Raw genomic sequence first — 27,365 nt, forward strand, 5'->3', positions numbered from 1 at the left:
AGAAAGAAGACCAAGAAAATGTCAAGAGTGTGCCCTGCTGTGCCATTGTTAGTGCAGGGCAGAGTACAGGATGCCAGACTGTTACACAAGTCCATGTGTGGAGCCTGTGGCCCCGTGCCTAGTGCTTTGGGAAGGGTTATGATTTAGGAGTGTAGCAGATAAACATAAACATCTTGAAGCAAAGAGGATTCTGAGGATCTTCAGGCCACTAGGATAGGGACTTGTGTCCCTGACCAAACAAGAACGTTGGCAAGCTCTAGCACAGTGGTGAATATCCTTACCTGGCCCAACGCAATTTCTGTTTGTTTTGTATAAATGCAAAGCAGCAAGTGAAATTTATTAAGTAAGCCTTAATTTGGGGCATTTCAGGCAACTTTGTATTAACTTTTTCTGTCTAGGATCCAAAAGCACTGTTTTTTTTGACCAGAAGATCCTCCCCAATGAAGTAGTGAAATGTGGCAGCTGTCCTCTTGTCACTAGAGCTAAGATGAGGTCTGTGTAAACACAAATCTCTAAATGTTTCAGCTATCATACAAAACTGAGATTTGCACCCAGATTTTTATTTACTTGATGCTTGACTAGTACTGTGAGGAAAGCTTTCTTTTCTGCTTCAGTCTCACATTTTCATCCCAAAAGAGCAGAGGCTGGATTCTTTTGAGAGCAAACAAACTAATCACTACTCATAAACAGAAAGTAATAATGTAATGGTCAAGAGAAATAAAATTCACCTCACCACTAAAATTTAATATGTGCAACCAGTGTTCTCTTACCAGTTTTGGGGGAGGAATATCGTTGTTGTGGAAAAAAATATTCTTAGGTATTTCAACAATGTTTGACCCTTTGATTTAACATTTTAACTACTGACTTACAAGTTGTGGGAGAGTCACACAGCAATTTCTATTATGCATTGTACTCATGAGGTGTGACAGTGTAGAATCTGCTTATACACTGCAGGATGAAGGCTGTCTTAGAGGAGCTGTGGACCTCTCATCCCTGGAAGTGTTTAAGACCAAGCTGGATAAGGCTTTCAGCAACCTGGTCTAGTGGGAGGTGTCCTTGCAAATTGCAGGGAGGTTGGAACTATGTGATCTTTAAGGTCCCTTTGAACTTAAGCCATTCCCTGATTCAATGGTTCTAAACTGCAGTGATCTAACACAATTAAATATTAACTTTAGCACATGCATGAATACATTACTCTTGTATTAAATGTATTTTAACATCTTTGATAGATTATTTAATATATTAAAATACATTAACCAGGATAGCAATAACTCGGAGCAGATCTTCACATTTCTTATTACTTAAAACTTGGAGTGACCCTATTAATTTTGATGAGGTGTCACCCATGGGTGTCTGCACATGCAGATATGTGTGAAGGAGATCCATTTTGAAGAGAGAAAGAGCTCTTACTTAAATGTAGGCTGCTTGACTATTGTTTGATGCTGCTTATGAAGTACTTTTCTTCTGGAGTCCCCAGCAGCCATCTATCACAAGTAGTCCAGGAATTGGACCTAGGTTAGGAATCTTCCCTGGCATCAAGGTTAGTTCAGTGGTTTGTGCCAAGTCTGAGAACAATTTCTTTCCATCTACCAGCTGACTTCTGTACTTAACACATACCCTGCATTGGAGATCCAGTGGAGGTGCCTGCGTGTCTCCAGGCATAACCTGGACTCCTGTCACATTTTTCTTCCCATACACTGCAAGCACACAGAAGAATAACAAACTGTGACATTTCTTCACTCTCTAATTGTAGAGCTGCAAGTTTCTGCACTGTGTTTTGGGCAAATGTTTTGTTCCACAAGTATGTGTTTTTCTTTCCTCAAGTAGATACTGGAATAAATAGGAGGAATAAAAATATTTTTTGGCCTAGTCTTTCAAAACAGAGACTGCATCTAAGCATAGATGTAGCTTGGGCTGCTAAAATCTTGCTCCTAGTAATAGAGGTTTAACCTTCACTTTCTCAGTGAGGAGCTATCTTGTGATGTATTTGTTGCTGTGTCTTCTCTGGCTTCTTGGCTGGTATTGTTACACTTCCTACAAAACCACATCAATATTAATGAAAGCCTCTGTTAGGGTCTGTTTGGGCTGCCTTCCAACTTTTCTATCCAGCTGACAATAGGAAGATTATCTGGATGGACCAATATTGGATTATCTTACACAAATAGGAAAGTTTACAACAGGCAAATAAACTTTTCATTCCAAGGCAAATGCAGGGGGCTGGGACCTGCCAGAGAATGCCTTTAACCGTGAGAGGGGATAAACCTGCTCCTGTGTGCTGACCCTAAGTGAGTACTTCTTACATCTTGCCTTCACTTGCTGAGCCAACCAACCAGAACAGCTGACGACTCCTCCAGTTTTAAGTGACTCCTCCAGTCTCAATCATTGGCATAAATGTCATAAGGCAGTATTTATTTGTGGTTTTTTTCAGTGGAGTTTTGGTCTGCAAGTTTCCTTTGTCTTACTGTTGCCATTACTCAGGGTTAATTATGCTTTGCTTTTTGAGTATTTCTGGGATATGGAAAGGTGGCAAAACCTAGCCCCCAGTGGCTGCTTTGAAATGTTGCTCCTTTTTTATTTTATAGTTTAAAAACAAACCAACAACACCCAACAAAAAACCAACCCCCATGCTTATAGGTTCTTCTGCCTTCAAGAATTCCTAAGCAATACGGGTTCTTGACAGATGGATAGCAAGAATTCAGCTCACATCCCCAGAGGAAGATAATTTTAAAATCATATCTTCAATTCCTGTGAAAAAATAATTTTCAGACCTCTTTTGACCCTGCTCATCTTAGCTGCTGTCAGCTACCTGATGCAGCATTTCTGTGCCATCAGTCATTCCTCACTAACCACTATGGCAGCATGAATGAAAAACAGACAAACAATAAGAGGCCATCAGGTGATGCCTATGACTCCTGGGAAATCTGAGATTCAGCTGGTCAGGATCTTCACCAAGTATTGACCTTTGGTACACTCCTTTCTATGGGTGTGAGACACTGATGACCTTGTGTCAGAGCAGCACAGGAGACTTGTGTTGCCTTTTGCACACTGGGAAAATCATTATTTTCTTCAGAGAACATCTAAGGCATTGGAATCTTGGTGCATTGGAACAGGTTGCCCAGGGAAGTGGTGGAGTCACTCTCCCTGGAGGTGTTCAAGAAACACGTGGCCATGGCACTTCAGGAAGTGCTTTAATGGCTGTGGTGAGCTTAGGTTGATGGTTGGACTTGGTGGTCATAGAAGTCTTTTCCAACCAAAACAATTCTATGACAGAATAAATTATTTTCTGTTTCTAAAGTGTTATTGAAGCTCTGTATTACCCCTAGTGAGGGCCATGTGAATAGTTAGAATAGAATAGAATAGAATAGAATAGAATAGAATAGAATAGAATAGAATAGAATAGAATAGAATAGAATAGAATAGAATAGAATAGAATAGAATAGAATCAAGAAAGCTGGAAGAGACCTCAAAGATCATCGAGTCCAACCTGTCACCCTACACCTCATGACTATCTAAACCATGGCACCAAGTGCCACGTCCAATCCCCTCTTGAACACCTCCAGGGATGGTGACTCCACCTCCCTGGGCAGCCCATTCCAATGGCCAACCACTCTCTCTGTGAAGAACTTTCTCCTCACCTCCAGCCTAAACCTCCCCTGGTGCAGCTTGAGACTGTGTCCTCTTGTTCTGGTGCTGGTTGCCTGGGAGAAGAGACCAAACCCCTCCTGGCTACAACCTCCCTTCAGGTAGCTGTAGACAGCAATGAGGTCTCCCCTGAGCCTCCTCTTCTCCAGGCTGAACAGTCCCAGCTCCCTCAGCCTCTCCTCATAGGGCTTGTGCTCAAGGCCTCTCCCCAGCCTCGTTGCCCTTCTCTGGACATGCTCCAGCAATTCAACATCTTTCCTGAACTGAGGGGCCCAGAACTGGACACAGTACTCCAGGTGTGGCCTAACCAGTGCTGTGTACAGGGGTACAATGACCTCCCTGCTCCTGCTGGCCACACCATGCCTGATGCAGGCCAGGATGCCATTGGCTCTCTTGGCCACCTGGGCACACTGCTGGCTCATGTTCAGCTGTTGTCCACCAGTACCCCCAGGTCCCTTTCCACCTGGCTGCTCTCCAGCCACTCTGACCCCAGCCTGTAGCTCTGCATGGGGTTGTTGTGGCCAAAGTGCAGCACCCAGCACTTGGATTTGTTGAATGCCATCCTGTTGGACTCTGCCCATCTGTCCAGCCTGTCAAGGTCCCTCTGCAGAGCCCTTCTACCTTCTAACAGATCAACACCTGCTCCCAGCTTGGTGTCATCTGCAAATTTACTGATGATGGACTCAATCCCCTCATCCAGATCATCAATAAAGATATTGAACAGGATGGGGCCCAGCACTGATCCCTGGGGGACACCACTAGTGACAGGCTGCCAGCTGGATGTGGCACCATTCACCACCACTCTCTGGGCTCGGCCCTCCAGCCAGTTCCTAACCCAGCACACAGTGCTGCTGTCCAAGCCACAGGCTGCCAGCTTGGCCAGGAGTTTGCTGTGGGGGACAGTGTCAAAGGCCTTGCTGAAGTCCAGGTAGACTACATCCACAGCCTTTCCCACGTCCACCAGGATGGTCACCTGAGCATAGAAGGAGATCAGGTTGGTGAGGCAGGACCTGCCCTTCCTAAATCCATGTTGGCTGGGCCTGATTCCTTGGCCATCCTTCAGGTGTGCAGTGATTGCCCCCAAGACAATCTGCTCCAGGATTTTCCCTGGCACTGAGGTCAGGCTGACAGGCCTGTAGTTCCCAGGTTCTTCTGTTCGTCCCTTCTTGTGGATGGGTGTCACATTGGCCAGTTTCCAGTCTTCTGGGACCTCTCCAGTGAGCCAGGACTGGTGGAAAATGATGGAGAGAGGCTTGGCCAGCTCATCTGCCAGCTCTTTCAGCACCCTAGGATGAATCCCATCAGGTCCCATGGACTTGTGAATATCCAAGTGACTCAACAAGTCTCGAACTAATTCCACATGGATTTCAGGAGTACAACACTGCTCCTTGACCCCATCAACCAGCTCAGGAGGCCAGTTATCCTGAAGTCCTCCTGCCTTACTGTTGAAAATGGAGGCAAAGAAGGTATTTAGAATCTCAGCCTTCTCCTCATCCTTAGTTACAATGTTACCCTCCACGTCCAACAAAGAGTGGAGGCTCCTCTTGCCCCTCTTTTTAGCATTAATATATTTATCAAAATGCTTTTTGTTGTCCTTCATGGAAGCAGCCAGTTTAATTTCTAACTGTGCTTTTGCCTCTCTAATTTTTCTTCTACATGATCTAGCAACATCCTTAAACATGTCACTAGTTGCCTCCCCCCCTTTCCAAACCCTCTTTTTTTCCCTTAAATCCTTCAGGAGCTGCTTGCTCATCCAGGCTGGTCGTCTTCCCTGCCAGCTCGTCTTACGGCATGTGGGAACTGCCAGTTCCTGTGCCTTTAGGAGCTCCTGTTTGAAGTAGGTCCAACCATCCTGGACCCCTTTGTTCTTAAGGGCTGTTACCCAGGGAACTTTCCGAATAAGTTGCCTGAACAACCTGAAGTTTGCCCTCCGAAAGTCCAAAGTGAGGGTTCTGTTACTGCTCCTCCCTATCTCCCTGCATATTGAAAACTCCACTATCTCATGGTCGCTGCACCCTAGACAGCCTCCGACCATCACATCTCCCACCAGCCCTTCTCTATTTGAGAACAGCAGATCAAGCAGAGCCTTGCCCCTGGTAGGTTCACCTAAGAGCTGCATCAGGAAGTTGTCATCCATGCACTCTAGGAACCTTCTGGACTGTCTCCTCTCTGCTGAATTAAGTTCCCAGCAGATGTCTGGTAGGTTAAAGTCCCCCACAAGGACAAGGTCTGATGATCTTGAGACAGCTTCCAGCTGCTTATAGAATATCTCATCGGCCTCCTCATCCTGGTTGGGTGGTCTATAACAGACTCCAACCAGGATGTCAGTTTTGTGTGGCCTCCCTCTGATTTTAACCCACAAGCATTCAACCCTTTCATCTGCAACCTCGAGTTCTGAGGCATCAAAGGATTCCCTAATATACAGGGCCACCCCTCCTCCTCTTCTCCCTTGCCTGTCTCTCCTAAAGAGCTTATAACCCCCCAGTGCAGTACTCCAATTGTGAGAATCGTCCCACCATGTTTCTGTAATGGCAACTACATCATAGTTCTCCTGGTGAACCAAGAGTTCCAGTTCCTCTTGTTTGTTGCCCATACTGTGTGCATTGGTGTACATGCACTTCAGCTGGGCTGCTGATTTCACCAGTTTGTGTGGTCCTCCCTCCTCTCCAGGGAGACTGGTTTCCTCACCCACCCCCTTCAGACCTAGTTTAAAGCCCTCCCAATGAGTCCTGCCAAGCCCAGTTCCAGCACCCTCTTACCCTTTCCAGATAAATTCAACCCAACTTGGTCCAGCAGGTCGGGTGCAGTAAGAGTTGCCCCGTGATCAAAGAAGCCAAAATTCCTCTGCTGGCACCATCTCCTAAGCCAACTGTTGATGGTGTGGGTTTTCCTGTTCCTCTCAGTGTACACCACTGCTGCTGAGGGAACTGAGCAGAACACCACTTGAGCTCCTGCCCCGTCAATCGATTTCCCAAGGGCCTTAAATTCCTTTTTAATCTTCCTGGTGCTGCTCTTTTCAATTTCTTCACTTCCAGCCTGGATTACCAGCAATGGGTAATAGTCAGAGGGCTGGATTAGTTTAGGTAACCTTTGGGTGATGTCCCTCACCCAGGCCCCAGGTAGGCAGCACACCTCCCTATGGGATGGCTTGGGATGACATATGGGTCCCTCTGTTCCCCTCAAGAGAGAGTCTCCAATAACTATAGCCTTTCTCTTTTTCTTTGTAGCACTGGTCCTTAAGGTTTGGGGGGGGCTGCTTCATCTTTGGCATCTCCTTGATTGGTTCCTCTACAATACTCTCATCCACATTGCCCTCAGCCTGCAGAGTCTCATAGTTATTGCTCAAGGGCAGCAGGGGAGGGGAGGAGGGTCGGGGTGCATTCCCTTTGCTTCCCCTGACAGGGACCTGTATCCATCCTCCACTGCTCCCCTCAACTGGAGGGGGTTTCAAAGCCTGTTCCCACATATCCAACTCCCTTTCACATTCTTGTATGGTCCTGAGCCTTGCTACCTCCGCTTTCAGCTCAGCCACTTCATCCTTCAGCTCAGCTACCAAATTTAAGAGACAATTCACCTGGTCACACCTGACACAGGTGTCTCCTTCACCCTCCACACCAAGTGCCAGGCTCGAACACTCACTGCAGCTAGAAGCCTGAACACCAGCATGCTTGTAGAGAGACTCAGTCTGGGAACCTACTGCATGTTTAACACCCTTTGTCCGAGTTGCTACCATGGTAGGTACCTGCAGACAAGAGATCTTGAGATCGGAGATTTTATTGAGAGGTTTTTTTGTTTGTTTTTTTTTTTCCCCCTGTGCCCTGTCAGCTGACCTGGCACGTGCAAGCAGGCAAGAAGCCTATAGCTCACCAGCCAAAATGGCGTCGGGCGCTCAGCCCCGCCGGGTTTTAAACATTCCCGCGGCTGACGTCACAATCCCGAGCAGGCACGCGAGAGGACGACCGCTGGTTGTCGCTCTCTGCCAGGGTCCTTCCGCCCTGCAAACCCCGAAAAGAAACGAAAAGAGAGAGAACCCAAAGCAGGCACAGCGGACCCGGTGTCGATCCCGATCAGCTCACCAGCCAAAATGGCTGGTTCAGCTGGAGTCCTAAAATACTTTGCAAAGTTCTAAGTATTTTAAGAGATAATTAAGCTTGCCAGAAGCCTGCCACTTTTTAGTCTTTTTTTGTTTGGTTGGTTGGGTTTTTTTGTTGTTGTTGTTGTAATCATAGCAAGTTAACTGATTGGTCACAGAATGGAGAATACTACTACAATTGTACCACGCTTGTTCATCCCCTAGCAGCTATAGGCCAAATGCCAAAATCTTAGACTCACACATGTGGAATTGGAAAATTGGGATGTCTGCAGTGTCTCCCCTGATAAGAGGTTAGAATGAGCAAATACTCTCTGAGCAGCAAGGCTCAGAGGTTTCCCACAGCCCTGTGCCATGTGAAAGCTTTTCCAGCTTTCCTGGAGCTCCAGGCACATGAACAATGTAGGTGTTCATAGCACAGCCTCTTCCTTAGTCTTCTATTAGGGGCAGTTAGGCAAGCTTGCTTCTCATCCCTCTCTCATGTTGGGATGTTCTTATCTCTGATATGATCCCACTGATTGAAAATCAGTCAGTGTGTTCAGGACTTGGTGGAGAAGGGCATTTGTAGACTTGTGCACAAACCCTGACACAGAAAGAATGTGTGAACCGTGTGTCCTTAGAAGGTAGGCTAAAAACCAAGTGGAGCTATGAAAAAACATTATTTTGTTTATACCTGATGGGATCTATTTCTACTCTTGATCCAATTCCATGAAGTAAATGTGTGGTTTGTCTGCTGCTCTGGATCCTGAGTTAGCTTTGGAACAATTTGATTCACTCTGTTTCCATAAGTTCTGTGTTGGAATACTGGAGAATGGGAGATCTGAGCCCCCAGGAATGGCTGAAAGTGGTCTCTGGAGGTCAGATTACAGGATGTTAGGACCTGATAGTGTGACTGAAGAGGAGCAACATCCAAGTAAAAGAAAGGTTTTGAAGTCCCTTCCAGTGTTTCTCCTGAAATAATGAATCTTGCCTACAAATTTTCTCATACTTCCTTCTTTGTTGGCTTATGGCAATCAAATCCCTCCACCACCTGAAGCTTCTTTACCCACACATCTGCTCTCTCCTAAGACTCTTACAGAATAACTTGGAAAAGCAACTGCTCTGCAGATCACCTTGATGGAGAGAGTGAAACTTTTCCTGTGCTCCTTTAGAGAGATCCATTTCATGTGTTATTAATGAATCCTCCTGTCCAGACCCCTAGGCACTAAAGATGGAGTTGTCCATGTACTTTCTACACATCCGTGCTTAGGCTTTGAATTTCCTCTAGAGAAGCTCTAGTAGTTACCTCTCTGTTGTGTGCCTGTGACACCATGAAGCCTCTGCCCCTCAGCCTGAGCTGTCAAGTGGGCTACAGATATCTTCAGTCTTGAGGAATTGTAATTAGAGGAATAAGCACCTGCAAAAATACCTTTTTATAGGTAGCTGAGGATGTATTGTTTCACTCTTTGTATCAACTCTATCATGTTTTATTTTTGTTCCACTCTTACTTTGGCAACATAATTGCATTCCATGAGTCTTTGCTCCACGTTATTATTAATGGCTATCATATTGGCAAGTTAATTTGAATACAGTTATTTCCTCCTTCTAATACAAATAAGATATGATTAATAAGAAACATTAGGAATATATAATGTGCCCATTATTGCAGTTGTGTATTTCCAGTGTGTATTGATGCCTGGAAGTGGCATTGTTTGTTTTTACTCATGCATGCATTTATTTCGCTTGCATTCAGCATTTTAAATAACAGAAAACTGCTAAAGCAAGTGGGGAAGCAGGAGTTAGGGAGGAAAAAGTCTTTAGAGGTGGTGATTAAGTCCTGTGAGTCTGTTACACTCCAAGGTGTCCTGGTTTGAGTTAGAACAGAACTAATTCTGTTCATTGATTTGCTTTTCAGCTCAGTGTCTTGTAAGTAACTGAACTTTCTGGGGTTCACAGCGTGGTGTCATGGAGAGAGGCTGCTTCTGCCACTGGTAGCACTCAATGTTGGTTAGTACCAAGGATTGGGGCACAGGCCAAGGTCACTGCTAACTCTTGTGCCTCACATTGAGATGCAGTGCCAGGTGGCACCTTTGGGGAGAAGCAGACAGGACAGGTGAGCCCAAACTAACCAACAAGGCATTCCATCCCATGGATATCATGTTCAGTATTGAGATAGGGGATCACCAGAGCCAAGCCTCTTCTTCAATGGCCTGTGTCCAAGGTAGGCTCTGTCCATTCTGCCTTTGATCCCAATCCATGTGTTCCTGAACCCAGATCTAGAATCCAGATCCTGAATCCAGTTCCTATCTGCCATTGAATCCAGTCTGGGACTTCTCCAGTGCTTGCTGTAGCATCAGGAGTGACAGGGAGGTCATTGCCAATAGAGGGGTTGGGTTCAATATTGCTTTGTATCTTCTTTTTTTTTTTTTTTCCATTCAAACTGTTCTAATTTTCTTTTCCAACCCATCAGCCTCTCTCCCTTATTTCCTTTCTCTTCCACTTTGGGCTGGGAGAGGGGTTCATAGAGAGCCTTCATGTAGTGACCAGACCAGCTCTAGCTCTTGAGGCAAGGTCTGCAGAAAGTCTGGATACCAAGGGAAAACCCAGTTATTGCCAAAGAGTTTCAGAGGCTGAATGCTGCCACTTCTCTGAACCTGTGCCAGTGTCAGTGGTGGAATATTGTTGTGCTTACTGGTGCCTCCTGGTTTGAAAAGGCATCAGTGGGTGAGACAACATTGTATAAGCAGGTAAATAGTTGTCCTGCCTGTTTATAGGAAGGCTGAGTTATGAGAAATAAATGGATTATGTATATCAAAGAGAGTGCCTGGAACTGAAGCTGTAACTGGTTTCCAGTTCAGCCCACCCCTCTACTTTCCTAGCTTTCAAACATGATTAATCATACTGCATTATTTTTATGCTTGGTCTCTGTGGGAGAAGGTAAAATAGGCAGAGTTCCTCCTGGGAAAATACTCCAAGCTTTTTTATTTATTTATTTTTTTAACAGGAGTGTTACTAAGTTTGAAACTCAGCATAAAAATCATCCATATAGTTTGAGGGAGGGCAAGGTAGGAACAAGCACTTGTGACATTCCTTTTCAGTCTTCCCAGTTGGAATCTTCAATAATTTTAGAAGAGTCTAATGAGGACTTGACCCTTTCCAGCATCATTAGATGCTCTCTGTCAGCAAGCCCTGAACAAGACCATGCATAAACACCAGCCAAAATAAAACACTGTGAGCCTGGAAGGTGGCAGGGAGGCAAGGAAAGCCACAACCCTATCAATTTTATGTAAACCACATAGCCTCACTGGTTCAGGTAAAACAATGACATTCTGTCCCTTTCTGTGGAGCTTATAAGAATGTTCCAATACATGCTGCTAGGCACCAATCAGTAGTCAAAAGGAGTGAAAATTTACTGCTACCTGTTGGTAGGAAAGTCCGCTTAAATGTGAAGAGTTCGTAGAATTCCAGAATTGGAAAATCACAGCAATACCTGCTGGAGGATTTGCTTGCAATCCAGTGTAGCTGCAAGAAGGACAAGTGAGCTCAACTCCACTAACCCTGCAGGTATCACAAGCTCTGCATCATTCATTCAGACTATGCATCAAAAAGAATCAACAATGCTCTGTGAGTAAGGGCAAAGATCCACTTCTCCCCTTACTACTTTTGATTCTACCTTGTGGTTGTAAAAGCAAAACTTTAAGTCTTTCCTTTTTTATTAAGGCCTTCAGAAGGTCTCATCTGAAATGCAGCCATAGTTGGGATATTCTCCTTCTCAACCTATAAATTATTTACTTCTGTGGTTAGTTTTGTTTAGGAGGCTGAGACACACACCTCCTTTCAGGCTTTTTCATCTTGAATTTGCTGCTCCATCTGTCATTCTGATGAGTCCTCAGACCCAGATACATTTTTAGCCAGTCCTGGTGCACAGACAGTGCAGTGCTGCAGGTTTTGAGCACACCAAGGTACAAGCTAGAGAGGTACAAGCTAAATGTGTAGCTCAGCACCATGTGTTGCAAATCTTTCCATTTGTGATTTCTAGGATGGCAGAAATTGGCTTTCACTGACCTCTCTTCCACTTCAAAATCTTGAGCATGATGCTTTAACTGAAGGGCTTGTTGCTTTTGTCTGTGTGGTTTGTTTGGTTGTATTTTTCTCTGCATAATTTGAAGCAGCCTTGAACAGCCTTGAAATTTATGTGAAAATGAAGATATCAGAACAAGAAATTACCTGAAACCATGCCACAGTGTTTAAAAGTATTGCTTAAAGTAGTGATTTCTGACCTCTTAAGCCACAGTTAACACATGCAAGCACTGTCAGAGTTTCTTACCCATAAAATGGGGTCTGAAGGTCCCTGTCCAGTAGCACTTTCCAGAGCCTGGATATTGAGCATGTTCTCTGCAGCAGCAAGGCATGAGTAGAATCAAGTGTGCAGAGAAGTGTAGTAGTACATCTGTATGTGCCAGGCAGTGTGTGAATTCGTGAGGAGAATTAGAGGGAAATAGAGAGGATCACTTTCTTTGGTGTTTTGACTAGCTCCCAGTACAAAAAAGATGCTCTTTACTTGTGTTAGTCTGCCAGGGACTATGTTTACAGATACTTTGTGAGCCTGGAACGGGAAGGTTGTAGTAAAATAGGAAGGTTGTAGTGAAACAGACAGGTTGTACTGATGAGCTTGGCCCTCTAGTTACACAGAAATAGCATGCTGAGTTCTACAGAATATGTTTTTCTATGTGCCAGTGAATTATTATTCAGTATAAGAAAAGAAAAAACTATTCTCCCTCTACCTTATTACCATAGTGCTGGAGAACGTGAATGGTCATTTTGAGCTCATGAATCTTCTGGTGCTAAGCACAAGAGCACTGGAGCCCTCCTGCTGCTCCTGTTCCTTTCAGACACAAGTCAAGTGGATGTGACGTTTTCCTGAGGGGCAGGTGGTGTGGTTTGAACGCTGTCAGATGGAAAGGGAGCTGAGTTCCTCTCTTGACTCTTCTTCCCCTCCCCAGTGGTTTTACAGAGGTCTCTGACTCCTGCTGGGTCTGCCCCTCTCACAAATTACAGAAACCCCTCTGTGCCCTGAAAGGTGCTTACAGTAACCAGGATCTGCCCTGCTCAGTACCATTAGGGTTTGAGCTATTCTTAGCATTCCCAAATGAGATGCAGTAGAGGAGGAAAAGATGAATTGGAATGGGAGGTGGAGAGCAGACTTGCACCCAAAACGTTAATAAGTGCAGCTCCTGCCCTGGGTTATCACATAGCTAACTGTGTGAGTGCTCCCCTGAGACAGGGGAGAGGTGACGTAGGAAAAAAAGAACAAAGAGGATGGAGCTGATTTCTTCTTCAGCCTATGCCAAGTTCAAGTAGCTGAGATCCACCTGTGGCCTACCCTTGCCAGGAAGCAAGGATGTTTTGCCATTCCTTCCCCAGTGCAGCACTGTCTGGCAATGTCTTCAAACCCATCTCTTGCAATGTAAAGGGTAATTTTAGAAGGCTGGTACTTCCAACTCATAAGGAAATAAATGCTGTTACTGTATAGTCATGGTTGTTCCACACAGAGCTTTCAGAATCACAGAGCTTCAAGGATAAAGAAGATGGAGGATTTATTCTCCAAGTTACAGCACATGGTTAATCCATTCCACCACTGATGGTATCCATGAGTCTGTTTGTCTCTTTTGGCTAATCTGTGTAGGTGTTTGTTTGATGAACATCGCTATGCTGTCTTAGTGCTTACATATCTGTTGTGTTTTAGGGAAGAAACATCTCTAATTTAATTACTTCAATTTATGGCATGAATGAGTTTAGGATTTATTCTATGATGGCTGCTTAGTTAAGAGACTTCATTAGTCACTTTTACATTTGGGTAAGAGTAACGTAGCCTCAACAGAAATATATTCCAATTAAAGTTATCAGTATTAGTTTCTTCCACTGAGCTGTATAAAAGTCTGATGAAAGCAGAATCTAATGCAGACACAGTAAATTACTCTGCTCCCACCTCACACTGGGATTGAGCTCAGAAATGATTAATGTGCTATGGATTTCTATAGCGGGTCAGAAGAAGCCAAGGAAATGATCCACTTGCTCTCACCAGGACACAACAGCTCTAGTGTTTAATATGTTCATCCAGGCTTGGTCTATCTGAAGGATGAAAAATAAGCCAAAGAAACATTTATCTTATAAAGGCAGGAGAGAATAACAATTAAATTACACAATGCAAAGGCTGAACCTCCACAATTTGTGTTTGATCTAAACCCAACTATTATCTAAGAAGAAAATTAATCAAATTCTACTTTTGGTGCTGTCATTGCTATCCTGTAGTGTTAACTAGGCAGCACAAGTGCAACTGAAGAAACTTTCTCAGTATCTGTTTTATTCTCTGTATTAGTAATGATCCTGCTCCCCACAACCAACTTAAATCAGGGATGACCAAAAGTCTGAAAGTAAAATGTAACTGTGTGAAGCCTAACGGAACTCAAGTACAGGGAAAACTGAAGTACACTCAACTTGAAAACTATTGCAAAGAAAGTGGAGATCTCTTGGCCTCTTTGAGAGGTGGGCACATGTAAACCTCATGAAGTTCAAAAAGGCCAAGTCCAGAGTACTGCACATGGGTTGGGACAGTCCCAAGCACAAATACAGGCTGGGCGCTGAATGGATTGAGAGCAGCCCTGCAGAGAAGGACTTGGGGCTGCTGGGTGACAAGAAGCTCAGTGTGAGACAGCAATGTCCATTTGCAGTTCAGAAAGCCAGCTGTATTCTGGCTGCATAAAAAGCAAAAGTTCTCACCCTTCATTCTTGTGACATCCTAGCTGGGGTACTGTGTTCAGCTCTGGAGTATTCAACACAGGAAAGACATAGACCTGTTGAAGCAAGTAAAGAGGAGGGACATGAAGGTGATCAGAGATGCTGGAGGACCTCTGATCACCTGAATTTGGGTTGTTCAGCCTGGAGAAAAGAAGGCTTCAGGGAGATTTGTAGCAGCCTTCCAGTGCTTAAAGGGAGCTTACAGGAAAGATGGGAAGGGACTCTTCATCAGGGAGTGTGGTGATAGGACAAGAGATAACGTTTGTGAACTGAAGGAAGGTAGACTTGATTAGGTATTAGGATGAAATTCTTCACTGTTAGGGTGGAGAGGCACTAGAACATGCTGGCTGGAGAAGCTGGGGATGACCTCTCTCTGGAAGTGTTGAAGGCCAGGTTGGATGGGCCTGTGAACAATCTGGTCTAGTGGAAGGTGTCCCTGCCCATGGCAGGCAGATTGGAACTGGATGATCTTTAATGTCCCTTCCAACCCAAACCATTTGGAAAAGCTATTTGCAAACAGCTCATTTTCTCTCACACATTCAAGCCCAGTCAGCAGCCAGGCTACAGCAGAGCAGTGAATCTCCAGAGTTTCTGTGCAGTGTATTGGTGCCCATGCTCAGGAGATGTTGCCAACTTCAATATTGATTGTGCTGTCCATTCCAGCTTTCTGTGTGTCACAGATCTGTGCCAGCCAAATCAGCTAATATTGAACACAGGGCAAGTGCCAGAGCTCAGTGGCATGATTGTGAGGGAGGGTTGTTAGGTTCTCTCAAATATCTTCTACAAAAGAAAGACATTTTCCGTGCCCGGGGTATGGTAGGCAGTGACAGGAAGGAATTTGGTTTTCAGGGGTTATAAATATTTTGGATGAAAATCCACACAATTTTTCCTGGTATCAAAAGATGCCTCTTTTGTTATCTTTTCTTCACACCACCATCTCCTCTCCCTGCTCAAAATCCAGAGTTTTTAATATGCTTCATTTTAAATGCTTCATTTTATTCAAATGGTTAGACAGAATGTTTCAAATAAAGTTAAAACAAATGCAAAATATATCTAAGGTAGATCTTTGGGAGCTGTGATCTGCTAGCCTATTTCCATCTGGGAAAGAACAGCTCCTTGCGCCAGGATAGGTTGGGGCTGACTTGTTGGAGAGCAGCACAGAGGAGAGGGACCTGGGAGTCCTTGTGGACAGAAAGATGCTCATGAGCCAGCAATGTGCTCTTGTGGCCAAGAAGGCAAATGGTATCCTGGGGTGTATTAGAAGGGGAGTGGGTAGCAGGTGGAGAGAGGCTCTCCTGCCCCTCTACTCTGCCCTGGTGAGGCCACATATTGTATCCAGTTCTGGGCCCCCCAGTTCAAAAAGGAGCTCAGGGAACTGCTTGAAAGATTCCTGCACAGAGCCACACATTCCTGTTCATTTCCTTGTCGTTCAAGATGTGTCTGCTTTTGAATTTGAATTGGTTTGGATCCAGCTACCCCCATTCCTTTGATGTAGGATAGCCCAAATCTGATTGAAATGTCCCTAATTTCACAGGGGCTGAAGTCTACCTCTAACTTTGTTTCACCAGCCTTTACAGCACTCTGACTTGCTTCTGTTTCCTCTGTTTGAGGAAAGATAGTTTTACTCCCTCTCATTTTTTCCTTTCAGAATACAAGCCATTTCATTGCCTCATTCACTGCTTTTGACATTGCAGAAAACTCACTATCTTCTGTAATTGTAAAAGATTAATAAGTTTTCTGTCTACTATTAGTAATAAAATATGATTAAGAGCAGCTAGCTTCAAAGTCTTTCACAGGTGTCTGTATTTCTCCACAATGCTCCATCCTTTGAAACCACTTCTAGATTTGTGTCATATTGTGACACATTTCACATTTCTGCTTCCAGTGCTTTTTTTTAATTAGGGCCTGTGACTAACCTGTGTATCAGGGTGTCTAATTTCTGTCTTGATTGTCATGTGTGTGAGAGATGGAAGTGATGCTGCAGTCTGTTCACTGGCACTTCTTACATTCACAGTAAAAGAAGGTAGCACCAGACCTCAATGAAACCTTGTTTGGTTAGAGTGTGTGCATCTCTATGGGGGAATATAGTAAATTATAGAGAGAATAACACTGTGTTTGATACATAATTTGAAAATAAACCAAAACCAAGCCAAGAACAAAAAAGTTGAGTGCAACATTTGGAAGAGGAAAGTTTGTGTGTGGAGGTTTTATTCTTTTGTTTTGTCTGTTGGTTTTTGGTTGGTTGTTTTGTTTTGTTTTTAACATTTATGCTAAAGGAGAAGATGTGTCCCTGAGGAATGCTTTTGTACCACTTCATGGTGAATTCAGACCCCTCAAAGTCAGCCTCACCTCACACGCTTTCAAGATTAGGTCAGCTCTCCCCATCTGGCTGTCAGTGCAAATCAGCAAATCAGTCCTATAGGAATGTTTAGCTGCTTCTTGAGCACTGCAACATGTTTCCTGTTCTGTCCTGGTCTATTCAGTTTGACCAAATTCTCTTTTCATGCTTATGGGGGGAGGGTAGTCATCACCAGGAAATTCTGTCTGGTGCTTGTTGATGGGGAGTGTATGCTCCAGAGGGAAAGGAACCTGATGCTTCCACATTGTTTTTGCATGTTGGGAAATGTGTGCCTTAGTAGTTATCAGATGTCAGTCAGTCAGTCAGTCACTTTGCCACACCAGATGATAAAGCCAAATGAGTATCTCTAAAAAATAGAGAGAAAAAGCCTGTTTCTTTCCCTTTCCCCAGTCTCCTCGCAGGTAGCAGACAGCTAGCAGTTTCACTGAGTTGAGTTTATGGATGGCTGCAGAAGCTGTCTTGGTTCTCACCGTGTGTGCATCCATCAGCCGCTCCGCAGTGTTTTACCGCAGCGGTGGGGGCACAGCTCATCAGCCCCATCCCTGTGGAATGCTGCAGTGGGATGGAGAGCCTGGACTCTGTGTGTAGGTTTGGAAACGTGCTGGGACCAGAAGGCTCTTTGGCAGCCAGAGGCGTATAACCGCCCCCAGCAAACATACGTATTGAAACCCTTGGAGGTTTAATAATGAAACTAAATGTACTTTCTTATTTCTCTTGTCATGGGGATTTTGAGGGCAAAAAAATTGCTTGTGGCAAAAATTAAGTACTCAGTAAAGAATTTGCAGAGTGTACCTAATATAATCAGACTTTTGTCATCATCACATGGTTGGGGTTGGAAAGGATCTGAAAGATCATCTCATTGTAACCCCTCTATCGTGGGCAGGGACACTTCCTACTGGACCAGGTTGCTCAAGGTCCCATCCAGCCTGGCTTTGAACAGGGTTGGATCCTCCACAACTTCTCTGGGAAACCTGTTCCAGTGCCTCACCACCCTCATGGGGAAGAACTTCTTCCTAGTGTCTAACCTACATCAAACTTCCCGTTTGAAGCCATCACCCCTTGTCCTGTATGCCTTTGTAAAAAGTTCTCTCTCCAGCTCTCCTGTAGCCCCCTTCAAACACTGGAAGGCTGCTTTCCTTACATCACTATAAAACCATATGTTCTTTCATCTCCAAATCATTCTGAGGCGTGGAATCGATCATCATGCCACTCTGCTGTAGTGGGTACATTGCTCCAATTGCTAAAGAGCATGTGGTGCTAAATAAACAATGTAAGAGCTTGCTTAGCATACAAAGGGGTAGGTTGTCACATTTCAAAAGGAAGATGGGTTTAAATAGAATTGGGTATTTCATGGATTTATATGAATTTGACCCAGGAGATGAGAGGTCCCCAGACCATTCCTCAGATTCTTTCTGAACTAACCTGATTTTGGCCGATGAGCTGAAGTGGATGATGGATGAGGCTCTGGCCGGCCTGATCTAGTGTGAGGTGTCCCTGCCCATGGCAGGGGGGTTGGAACTAGATGATCCTTGTGGACCCTTGCAACCCTGACTGATTCTATGATTTTATGGTTCTATGTTGATATACAAAGCAGCCATTACAGAGTAATTCTTGCTTTGGAGGCAGATTTGTGTTGCATGTATGTCCATCCCTGTTCTCTTTCCCTCTTGCATCTCAGGCTTTTTTTGTTATGTATTCCAGTAAAGCTGAGCACACCCTATGACAGCAGGTGCATATATATGATGTTAATGAAAACAATATTTTAGCTATCAATCTTCTGAGCTGGAGAGATACCTGCAGTAGCTCAGTGCTCAGACCTGTCTCAGAGCTCCCTACTCCAAGTTTTGGCATTACAAGAGATGTATTGAGAAAAAAATTATCTCTGGCATCCAGAGAGTGTTTTGGAGTGCTAGGATGTATCAGCATTCTGTTTTTATAATCCTAGCTGCTGAAACTTGAATAGGTGATTTTAGAGGGGGGTGAAGATGTTCCTGAATGATTGTTTCCCAAGTGCAAGCACTGGGAGAGGAGAGATGTTTTGTGAATGGTTGAGGAGAGAGTTGGGGAAAACAACTGTTCTTGCCCCACAGTGTAGATGTTCCTTACTGTGAGGGTAGTGAGATGCTGGAAAGAGTTGCCCAGAGAAGTTGTGGAGGCCTCATCCCTCTAAGTCTTTAAATGAGGCTTTGGGCATCCTGGTCTAGTGGGAGGTGTCCCTGCCCACACAGAGGGATTTGAACAAGATGATCTTTAAGGTCTGTTCCAACTCAAGACATTTGGTGATTCTGTGCTGTTTGATGACAAACTGATGCTCAAACTCATTCAGAACTGCTTCACCATCCACTGCTGCCAAAAATATCTTGTGCTGTTGGCACAGCAGCACAGGCTATGTTTTGTTGCAAAGACAGGAAATACGTCTGCGTTCAGGGGTCTGCTTCTTCGTGCTGGTGCATCACAGGTTGACCACCACTGCTGTGTGTCTTCATGAATGAACTAATGGTAAAATAAACCAAAAAAAGTAGCAATAGAGCAAAGGTGTTTTGCAGCTTTCAGCATAGAAGGAGACCTGACTGTTGAAATAACACATCAGAAGTCACAATGGATTAGAAGCACTTGGAGGATTTCTTTGTAGTGAACTGGACATCTGAATCCATTGATTGAAAAAATACTATATTATTGCCTGGCTGGAATGAACTGAAAGTAGATTTTGATATATCCAATATCAGAGTACTGGAATTGCCACAAATTGAGAGCGTTATTGTGTTCTGAGCTTACTGGCAGTTAAGTTGTCGAGGAGTGTCCAGAGGACTGCATTGTGGCAGCTGTCCAGCCTTCTAAAGATAAATTCTTCATCTCAGTTTTCACACAGTTTTTGGATGATTAAATCTTCAAACAAATAATCTACAGTCTGCTTTGGATTTCTCTGAAAGCGAGCGTTCTCTGGTTCTGAAATATAAAGTGGGAGGAAATCCATTGTCTAGCTGATGGGTGCTAGAGGCATAAACACTGTTCATCAGAATGTCAAAAAATATTTGAAGAACCTGGAAGTGACAGAATGGAGAAGAAAGGCAAGATTCTGTGAATGTCCCCTAAAGAATAAAATTTCAGGAAATTTCTTCAAACTTTCACTTTATGTGCAGATACCTCCCAGCCATGTAACTTTCCTTTTTCTCTACAGCGTCAGCAACCCATGGGCCAGGATTTGCACCCCATGGGCCAGGATTTGCACCCATGCTGTTGCTGTAGATGACCAACACATTCAGAAAGGAGTCTGTTATGCTTAAGTTTAGGAGGAAGGATTGTAAATTCTCAGCCATGATTTTCTGTTTGTTGAGAAATAAATTAGAGGTCAATTCCTTACTCCACATTCTGCTCTCATTTCTAGCACCTTTACATCTGCTCCAATCTGCTAATTTCAGTTCACGTACTCCTGATTTATACTGATCTAGCTGAGAATATAATCTGGCCCAGGCAGTGCAAAGTAAACAAAGAGAAATAGGTAATTAAATAGATCAAGGGCACATAGGAGACAGGATCTCTAGTGAGAATCCATCAAATGTGTCAGGACAGACAGTGAAAAATCGTGGTGTCGAGATGACAGCCAGGAGTGAAGTAGAAAGCAGCATAGGAGCTGTTTTTCTAGAACATGTTGAAGAAATGCCAGAGTGAAAGACAGTGAGAACACACTGGAGATGCCAACTGCAGAAAACCAAAAAGATCATAAGAGGAGGTAAGAAAATTGGGTGCGTATCCTGAAGATCAGCTTACAGTTACTTGGATTAAAAAACGAAAGAGACAGAAGAGAGGAACTGTCAACTGTCTTTTACTAAAAAATTCAACGTGGGTGGCTGAAAACCAGTGTGAAGTTGAGAGAAATTTAACAGATCAGTGAGAGCATCAGCTTGATTGAATGCAAAACCCAGAAGAAAATCTGAGCCAAGGTGAAGTAACACAGGTAATGAGAATTCTGTTAGGGAGTTGCATACTAAAGTCGAAGCAATAGGCATGGAAGGAAAAAAAACAAACCTGCCACCGATCTTCAGTAAACACTCATTCTGCTGCTGGAGTCATCAGCAATCACAGAGAAATCTTTGCAGTGTTTGTAAAATGTAGAACCACTGAACCTGGCAGAAAGAAATGAAAGACAGACAGCTAATTGTGCAGTTCTCCTTAATGTTAGTACAAACCTTCAGGAGAAAAGCTGTAAAACTGGAGAGGCACTTGGAAGATGCTGAAGGTCTTAAAATCCAGAATTATCAAGATTTACAGTTAATGACTTTTATCCTTCCCACCTTGTTTTGAGAATGTGATGAATTTTCCATTAACCATGCAGAACTGGAGATGATAAGCTGTAAACCAGCAGATGGAAGCAGCTTTGAGTGACAGCTTGGTTGAAAAGGTAAATGCACAGGTGTGGCAACCAGGGAAGCACACTACAGGGTCACAGCTTAGAGTGACAAAGAACCACACAGGATATTGAATATGGCTATTTGAGATGTCCAAGAATATTTGCTTTATGTGGGTTTTTCAAACAACAAAAGGCTCAATTTTTGTAGCATGTTTGTAGGTGCATGACAGAGTGCACTGAGTGTGCACAGGCTGATAAAGCAGCACTGGATGGTGCAGGGGTCTTTGTGCGAGGAGTCTGAGCAGATGTGAGACTCATTGTGCCCATTGTTTTGAAGCTCTTCTCGGTTCTTGTCATGGTTAATGACTCTTTTTTTTTGAAAGGGTAGTCACAGATCTGTATTGATGCTTTCTGGCCAGTTGCAGGATCTGATAGCCTTTCTCAGAGGTAGATCTGCTACTAGGCAAAGAATCAGTAAAAAATCCAGAACATGGTCAGTTGGCATCTGGTTCTTGAGGTCTCTGCTTGCCCTCTTGCTATTGCATTGCACTTTCTGGACATGTCTCACACCGTGTCAGACTTTCTCATTCATCACTTTCTCTTCAGTTAGTAACATTGCTCAGCCCACAACAGTCCAGTTCAGCTTAATCATCCAATTTTTAAGCAGGATCTGTATTGATCTTTGAAGGTCTGAAAAATAGTGTACAGTGAGCACAGGGCATTTCTTCACTGGCATTTTAGTTGGCATCAAAGCATTCCTTGGAAGCAAGTCTCCCTATTGTCTCTAGTTGCTGTGCTGCTGCTCACATTGCAGAGCGTGTGGATTCCTTAGTGGTGCAAGGAGAACACAAACATGCTTGGAGATGTATGTTCCTAATAGCCAGGAGATCAGTTCAGGAGGGGGCCAGGCTGGAGCTAGTCTGAAGCAAAGTGTGGACTTCACATGCAGAGCAGATGCTGGATCCTCAGCACAAATGATTCTGTTCTGCAAATCTGCTCCTAAGGCTCTGTCAGTCTGTGCTGGGGAAGGTTCTTTCCTTCCACAACATCCATCTGCAGTCCTGCTCATGCAAATTGCAGCTGGTGAAGGGTCCAGTCCTCCTTCTGTCACATAGCATAGTGCTTTTCAACCATCAGATGCATTTCAACCATCATTTGCATTATATTTCCTGATTGCAGGATTCTAACTTGGAAACAAATGCTAGCAGCCTCCAGGCTGGTGCTAAGGGCTCAGTTTCCTTTTAAGCACCTGCTGTGGTGGCCTCAGTGTGCTTAACCATGATTTTCTGAGGACTACACAAACTGTGGGAGATTTAGGAGAGTCTCATACAGGGCAGATTTTTCCAGTCCTCAAGCTAATATTAGAATTCTCTGGGGTGTTTTTCATGTGGCTAGATTTTTGTCTCCTGATTTCAGGTTGCCTTTTCCCTCGCAAACACTTCTCAAAATACTTTTGTGAAAATGAGTTCACCTCAGTTGAAATATTCCACCAGCTCATATTATGTTTGACTGAGCTGACAAATGGCTTGACAGCATTCCTGGAATCTGCCAAAATACAATTTCAGAAACGACAATGCCAAGCAAGGTAATAATGGTAATGAATGCTGCTGCAGCTGAGCACTCACGTTCCTCGCTTTCTTTAATTCAGCTGGAACTAAGCAAATCCCCAGTTGTTTATTTTTTTAGTAATTGTAAAGGTTACTGGTTTGTGTCTTTCTCCTTAGCATGAATATCATTCACGTTTCATGATGAGCTTGTAATAAATGTAACACATTTGAAATTGTTCCTTAAATAAAGGGATGAGCAATGGGAATGACTTCAAGGTACAGCTACTAAGAAGTATCTTCAATGCAGAAATGCTGTGCTTTAATTAGCTGCTCAAACTCATTGCATCTCCAAAGAAGCAAGTGAGACCTGCTCTCTCCTTAGTAAAGAAATCTGCATTGTGAATTTGCAAGTAAAACATTATGCTGGAGATCCTCAGAGCTTTCTACTGCTTGTGATGCTCAGGTACAGAGTCAAGGCTTTGGCTTAGCACTATAAAAAACGGGTCAGGAAGAGCACTTCAGGCATGTTTATTAGTTAGTGACTAAAGATAGAAAGAAACAAAGGCAACAAAGGCTGATTTTTAATTTTTTTTTCCTTTCATAACTGTGTAGATTAGTTGTAAAGTATCTGCTTCAAACCTTCTCATTCTACAGCCCATGGAACCAAGAGAAGGGTCAGTTTAAAGGGCATGGTGTTGAACAGAAGGCAGAAGACTGTAAAAGTGAGAGATTAATGGTGAGGTGTGTCGGTGTGAGCTGAAATTCCCCCCCCCACCAACAATAACCAGGCTAGCTCAGTCTGGAAGCAAATGAAAAGCTGTATTTACAAGCAGAGTCTAAAATCTACAATGAAATGCAATGAATATGTACAAATATACCAAATTCACAACATTCACAAATATATACAATCAACAGAAAAAGCACAATCGATCTCCCTTTGCTTCCCCCCAAGGGGACCCTCCCAAAGGGGCCTCCCTCTCCCAGGAGCTTCCCCCCCAGACTCCCCTGGACAGAGAAGCAGAGTTAGTTAAGCAGAAAGTTGTTAACTTAGCTGCCAAGGTCAGTGTGTTATCTTCAGCCAGAAGAGAAGAAGAAACAGCAGCCAGACAGCCCAGCAACTGCCCCCACTGCCGAACGCAGAATGTGCAGAATGCCTACTTTGTTTTGGGTAATAGTTCTTAAACATTTCTATCTATCCAATGGAAGTGTTTAGAACAATCGTTATTTTGCTTTCTTACACCCAATAGTGACTTATTTACATTCTTTCACTTTCTCTGTTCTGAACTTTGCAAGGAAAAATTAAAAAGACAGTTTCAAACCATCACATGAGGTTTACTCACTGCAATCTTAATAGATGTGTGAAATTCACAGTAAATGAGTGGATGGGTGCCTATGGTGGAGGGAGGGTTCAATGAGAGAGTGTTTCTAGAGAGCCTCATCACATTTGCTTAATTCTATATTCTGTGGATGCAGCTGCTCTCTAAGATATATATTTCCTCTGATTTTACATCTCTAAGGTTTGAAGATTAGTTACACTACATGTTTGAACTATTTTTGCATTTGTTAGAATTAAATAGCTAGTTGTACTAGACCTCAGGGGTAAAATTACAGGTGATCAAATTTCCAATGTTCTTGTCTGCCTGAAGAAGTCTGTATGACCTTCATACTGTCTCTCAGTGCTGATTTTTTTCACGTACTATTTTTTGTTAAAATACCATTTTGATTTGCTTTACACCTATGTCATTCCTTTAGCAGAGAGGAACTGTGATGTCTAGAGGCCAGAAACATCCTTCTGTTTACAGCAGAACAGTTACAAAAATGCCTTTTGGAGGTCTGGAAGCTATGTATTCTCTTGAGCCATGACTGCTTGGTTAGAAGGCTCCTGAGACTGTGAAATACAGATGTTGCATCTTACTTTCTCATGTCGTTGTTCATTCCATGCTGTGCCACACTACATACTGACCTTTTATCCCTGTCACACAGAGCCACATGTTCTAGCAGGTTCAAGAGTGCATTTTATCTCCCTACAGGAGACTCTTCCAGGTGCCTGTCCTTGATCCAAGAAGCAAGCTACTGTACAAAATTAAAGGTCATTTAGCTTTCTCAGTTTTGGTCAGAAGAACTTAGTTTGAATGTTGCTTTAGCATAGCTATGAAAGCTTAATTCAAAACATGTTTAATATTTTTAATTTACCATTTCTTGAGCAGCTCCAAATGTGTAACTGCCAGTGTTCTCACTGAATATTGTTTCTGGAGTGTGTACTGCATGAAGTCCTTTATGTACACAATTAAGAATGAAAAGTGATGAATCAAGAGCCAGTGATAGCAAAAATACACTGTTCAAAGTTTCTGAAATGGTTGAACACCAGTGTATGGTGTTTGAGGCTTTCTGGTCACTCAGCCGTCAGGATTCTGAAGCAAAATGAGAGGATAGTCTGAGTCCAGCTGGCATAATGCTGTTTGTTAGTACATTGACTTGCAACTGCTCCAGCAGTGTGGTATCTGTGACAGTACTTTTGGGTGAGCACTTCTGGGCCTGCTGTAGCAGGTAGGAGGGGTCACTTTCTCACTTCTTGAGCAGGAGATACTAAGGCAGTTGCAGTTATCAAGTGAAGTAAAATCTTTATCCAGTGCTACCAATGTTGCCTTTGCTGGCTGGGACTCTTGCTAGCAAATGGAGGTGTGCAGATTAAGCTATTAGATTATCTTTCTCGTTGCAAATGCAAGTGGAACTCTACTTTGACTTTTGTGGCTTAAAATGTTCATCACGGATCTGAAGTTGCCTTTGGATAGCATTCAGTGGACTTCTGGAGAGCAAATTATGCACAAATTGGGCAGTCAGGTGCTGTCTTCTCCTGAAATAAACCAGGATCAATGCATATGGAAATCCTTGTACTGTGGATGCTAACAGCCTTGGCATTTAAATCCCACTGGAGCCATTACTGCAGTTTAGTTATCCTTTGCCTGAACCAGAATATTTTGTTTCTTTGGCCTTTTTATCTTACTTTTCTCCCCTCTCTTTTATTGATTATTTGAGCTAAATCTTTTGAAATACCATTTCAACAAACCCTGTTTCTCTCCAGAATGCTATTGCTTCAAGCAGATGGCAAGCAGCAGCCATTTATGAAAGGTCACTTTTTGTTAGTATTAACTTTACAGCTGACACAGGAGAGTGGTTTGTTAGTATTCAGAATAATCTGTCCTATTTCATGGGTTTAACAGGATGATGAGGTACTGACAGCAAAATGCTGCATCTGGGCACCTCCTGTGATTTTCCAGACAGGTCTGTCACTGACAACAGAGTCACCAGGGACTGGGCTTGGATCAACCAGCCCCAATGATTAGAGAAAACCTAAAGAGATCACCCTTTATAAACTGATCAAGGTGTTTAAAAGAGCACATTGGGTGTTCAAGTTGTTGGTGATAAAGTGAGGAGCCCTTTCTTGAAGGGGGAGAGGATTTCTGCTGGCAGCCACTGCTGCAAGTGTTTAGCTGTTTGCTGCTGTCAGTTTTCTATAATGGTTTTGGATGTCGTGTTCTTTTTTTTTCTATTTCTTTTTTCCAGAATGGGTAAATTGCCAGAGACAATTAACAAAATGATCCTGTAAACTGGGATGGAAACCACACATTTGTAATGGTTCACAGGGCTTCTGCTCTGAAAATGTGTGCATCTGCCTCACAGTCACTAACTGGTTGTTTCACAGACTAGTTGACCATGACTGCATTGTCCTGATGCAGTGCTAAGGTATTTCAGATCCTGCTAGAAGTGGCTGAAGGGCTGCAGAGCTGTCCTTTTCACCAGCAGCATGGCTGCTTTGATGTCACCTTTCCCAAAGGTTTTTCTCACCAATACTTGGAGCTAGCTTTTCTTAGAAGCTGCACATGAAATCCAAACAAAGGCATGTGTGCTTCCAGGGATGGCTCATGGTTCAGTATCATTCATACAGTCTCTTTCTAGTCATTAGCTGTACATTTAAAGAAATCATTTTAAAGACTTGGGACATGAAGTACTATCACTGGAGGTGTTTAAAAGACCACACAGATGTGATGCTGAGGGACATGGTTTAGTACCAGACTTGGTAGAGGGTTAGACAATGGTTGGACTGAATGAGCTTAAAGATCTTTTCCAACCAAAATGATTTTATGATTCTATAGATCTCCAAAATTGTGTCACTAAATATCAAAGGTGGATAAGTTGATTTCATTCAACTGCTGTTTGTTCCCCTGTATATTTTAACCACTGGGATTTGTATATCTAAGTGGAGTATCAGTATGATTTTATTAATACCTTCTATTTTGTAACTTTGGTGTTAGGAGAAATATCACTTTATCTCATTATCAGATGACTCCCATCATGGTAGATTAAAAATAATTATCAAAAAATAATCACCTGTCTCAAAACAGATTTCTAAGGAGTTCTTGTAAAATAAACTAAGAATCAATTTTGTGTATTTAATTGTTATGCAGATTGTTATTCACTGTAAAGCAGTTCTCATATGTGAAAGCAGGGGTAGCATTAGGATTCTTTTACATGTTTTCCAGCTACAACCCCCAAATGTTCAGTTAAAAAGGGGCAGTGAATCTGTCACTAACAGCTACTGCA

At 43.4% G+C, this 27,365-nt stretch overlaps 1 protein-coding gene across 1 annotated transcript in view; it reads left to right on the forward strand.

The window, feature by feature from the left end:
• The window catches only part of SPOCK1 (SPARC (osteonectin), cwcv and kazal like domains proteoglycan 1), a 313,109-nt gene that overhangs the window by 66,820 nt on the left and 218,924 nt on the right, over nt 1-27,365 (forward strand). The window lies entirely within an intron of this gene.

The sequence above is a fragment of the Indicator indicator genome, chromosome 18 (genome assembly GCF_027791375.1).
Source record: "Indicator indicator isolate 239-I01 chromosome 18, UM_Iind_1.1, whole genome shotgun sequence".
NCBI classification, from domain to species: domain Eukaryota; kingdom Metazoa; phylum Chordata; class Aves; order Piciformes; family Indicatoridae; genus Indicator; species Indicator indicator.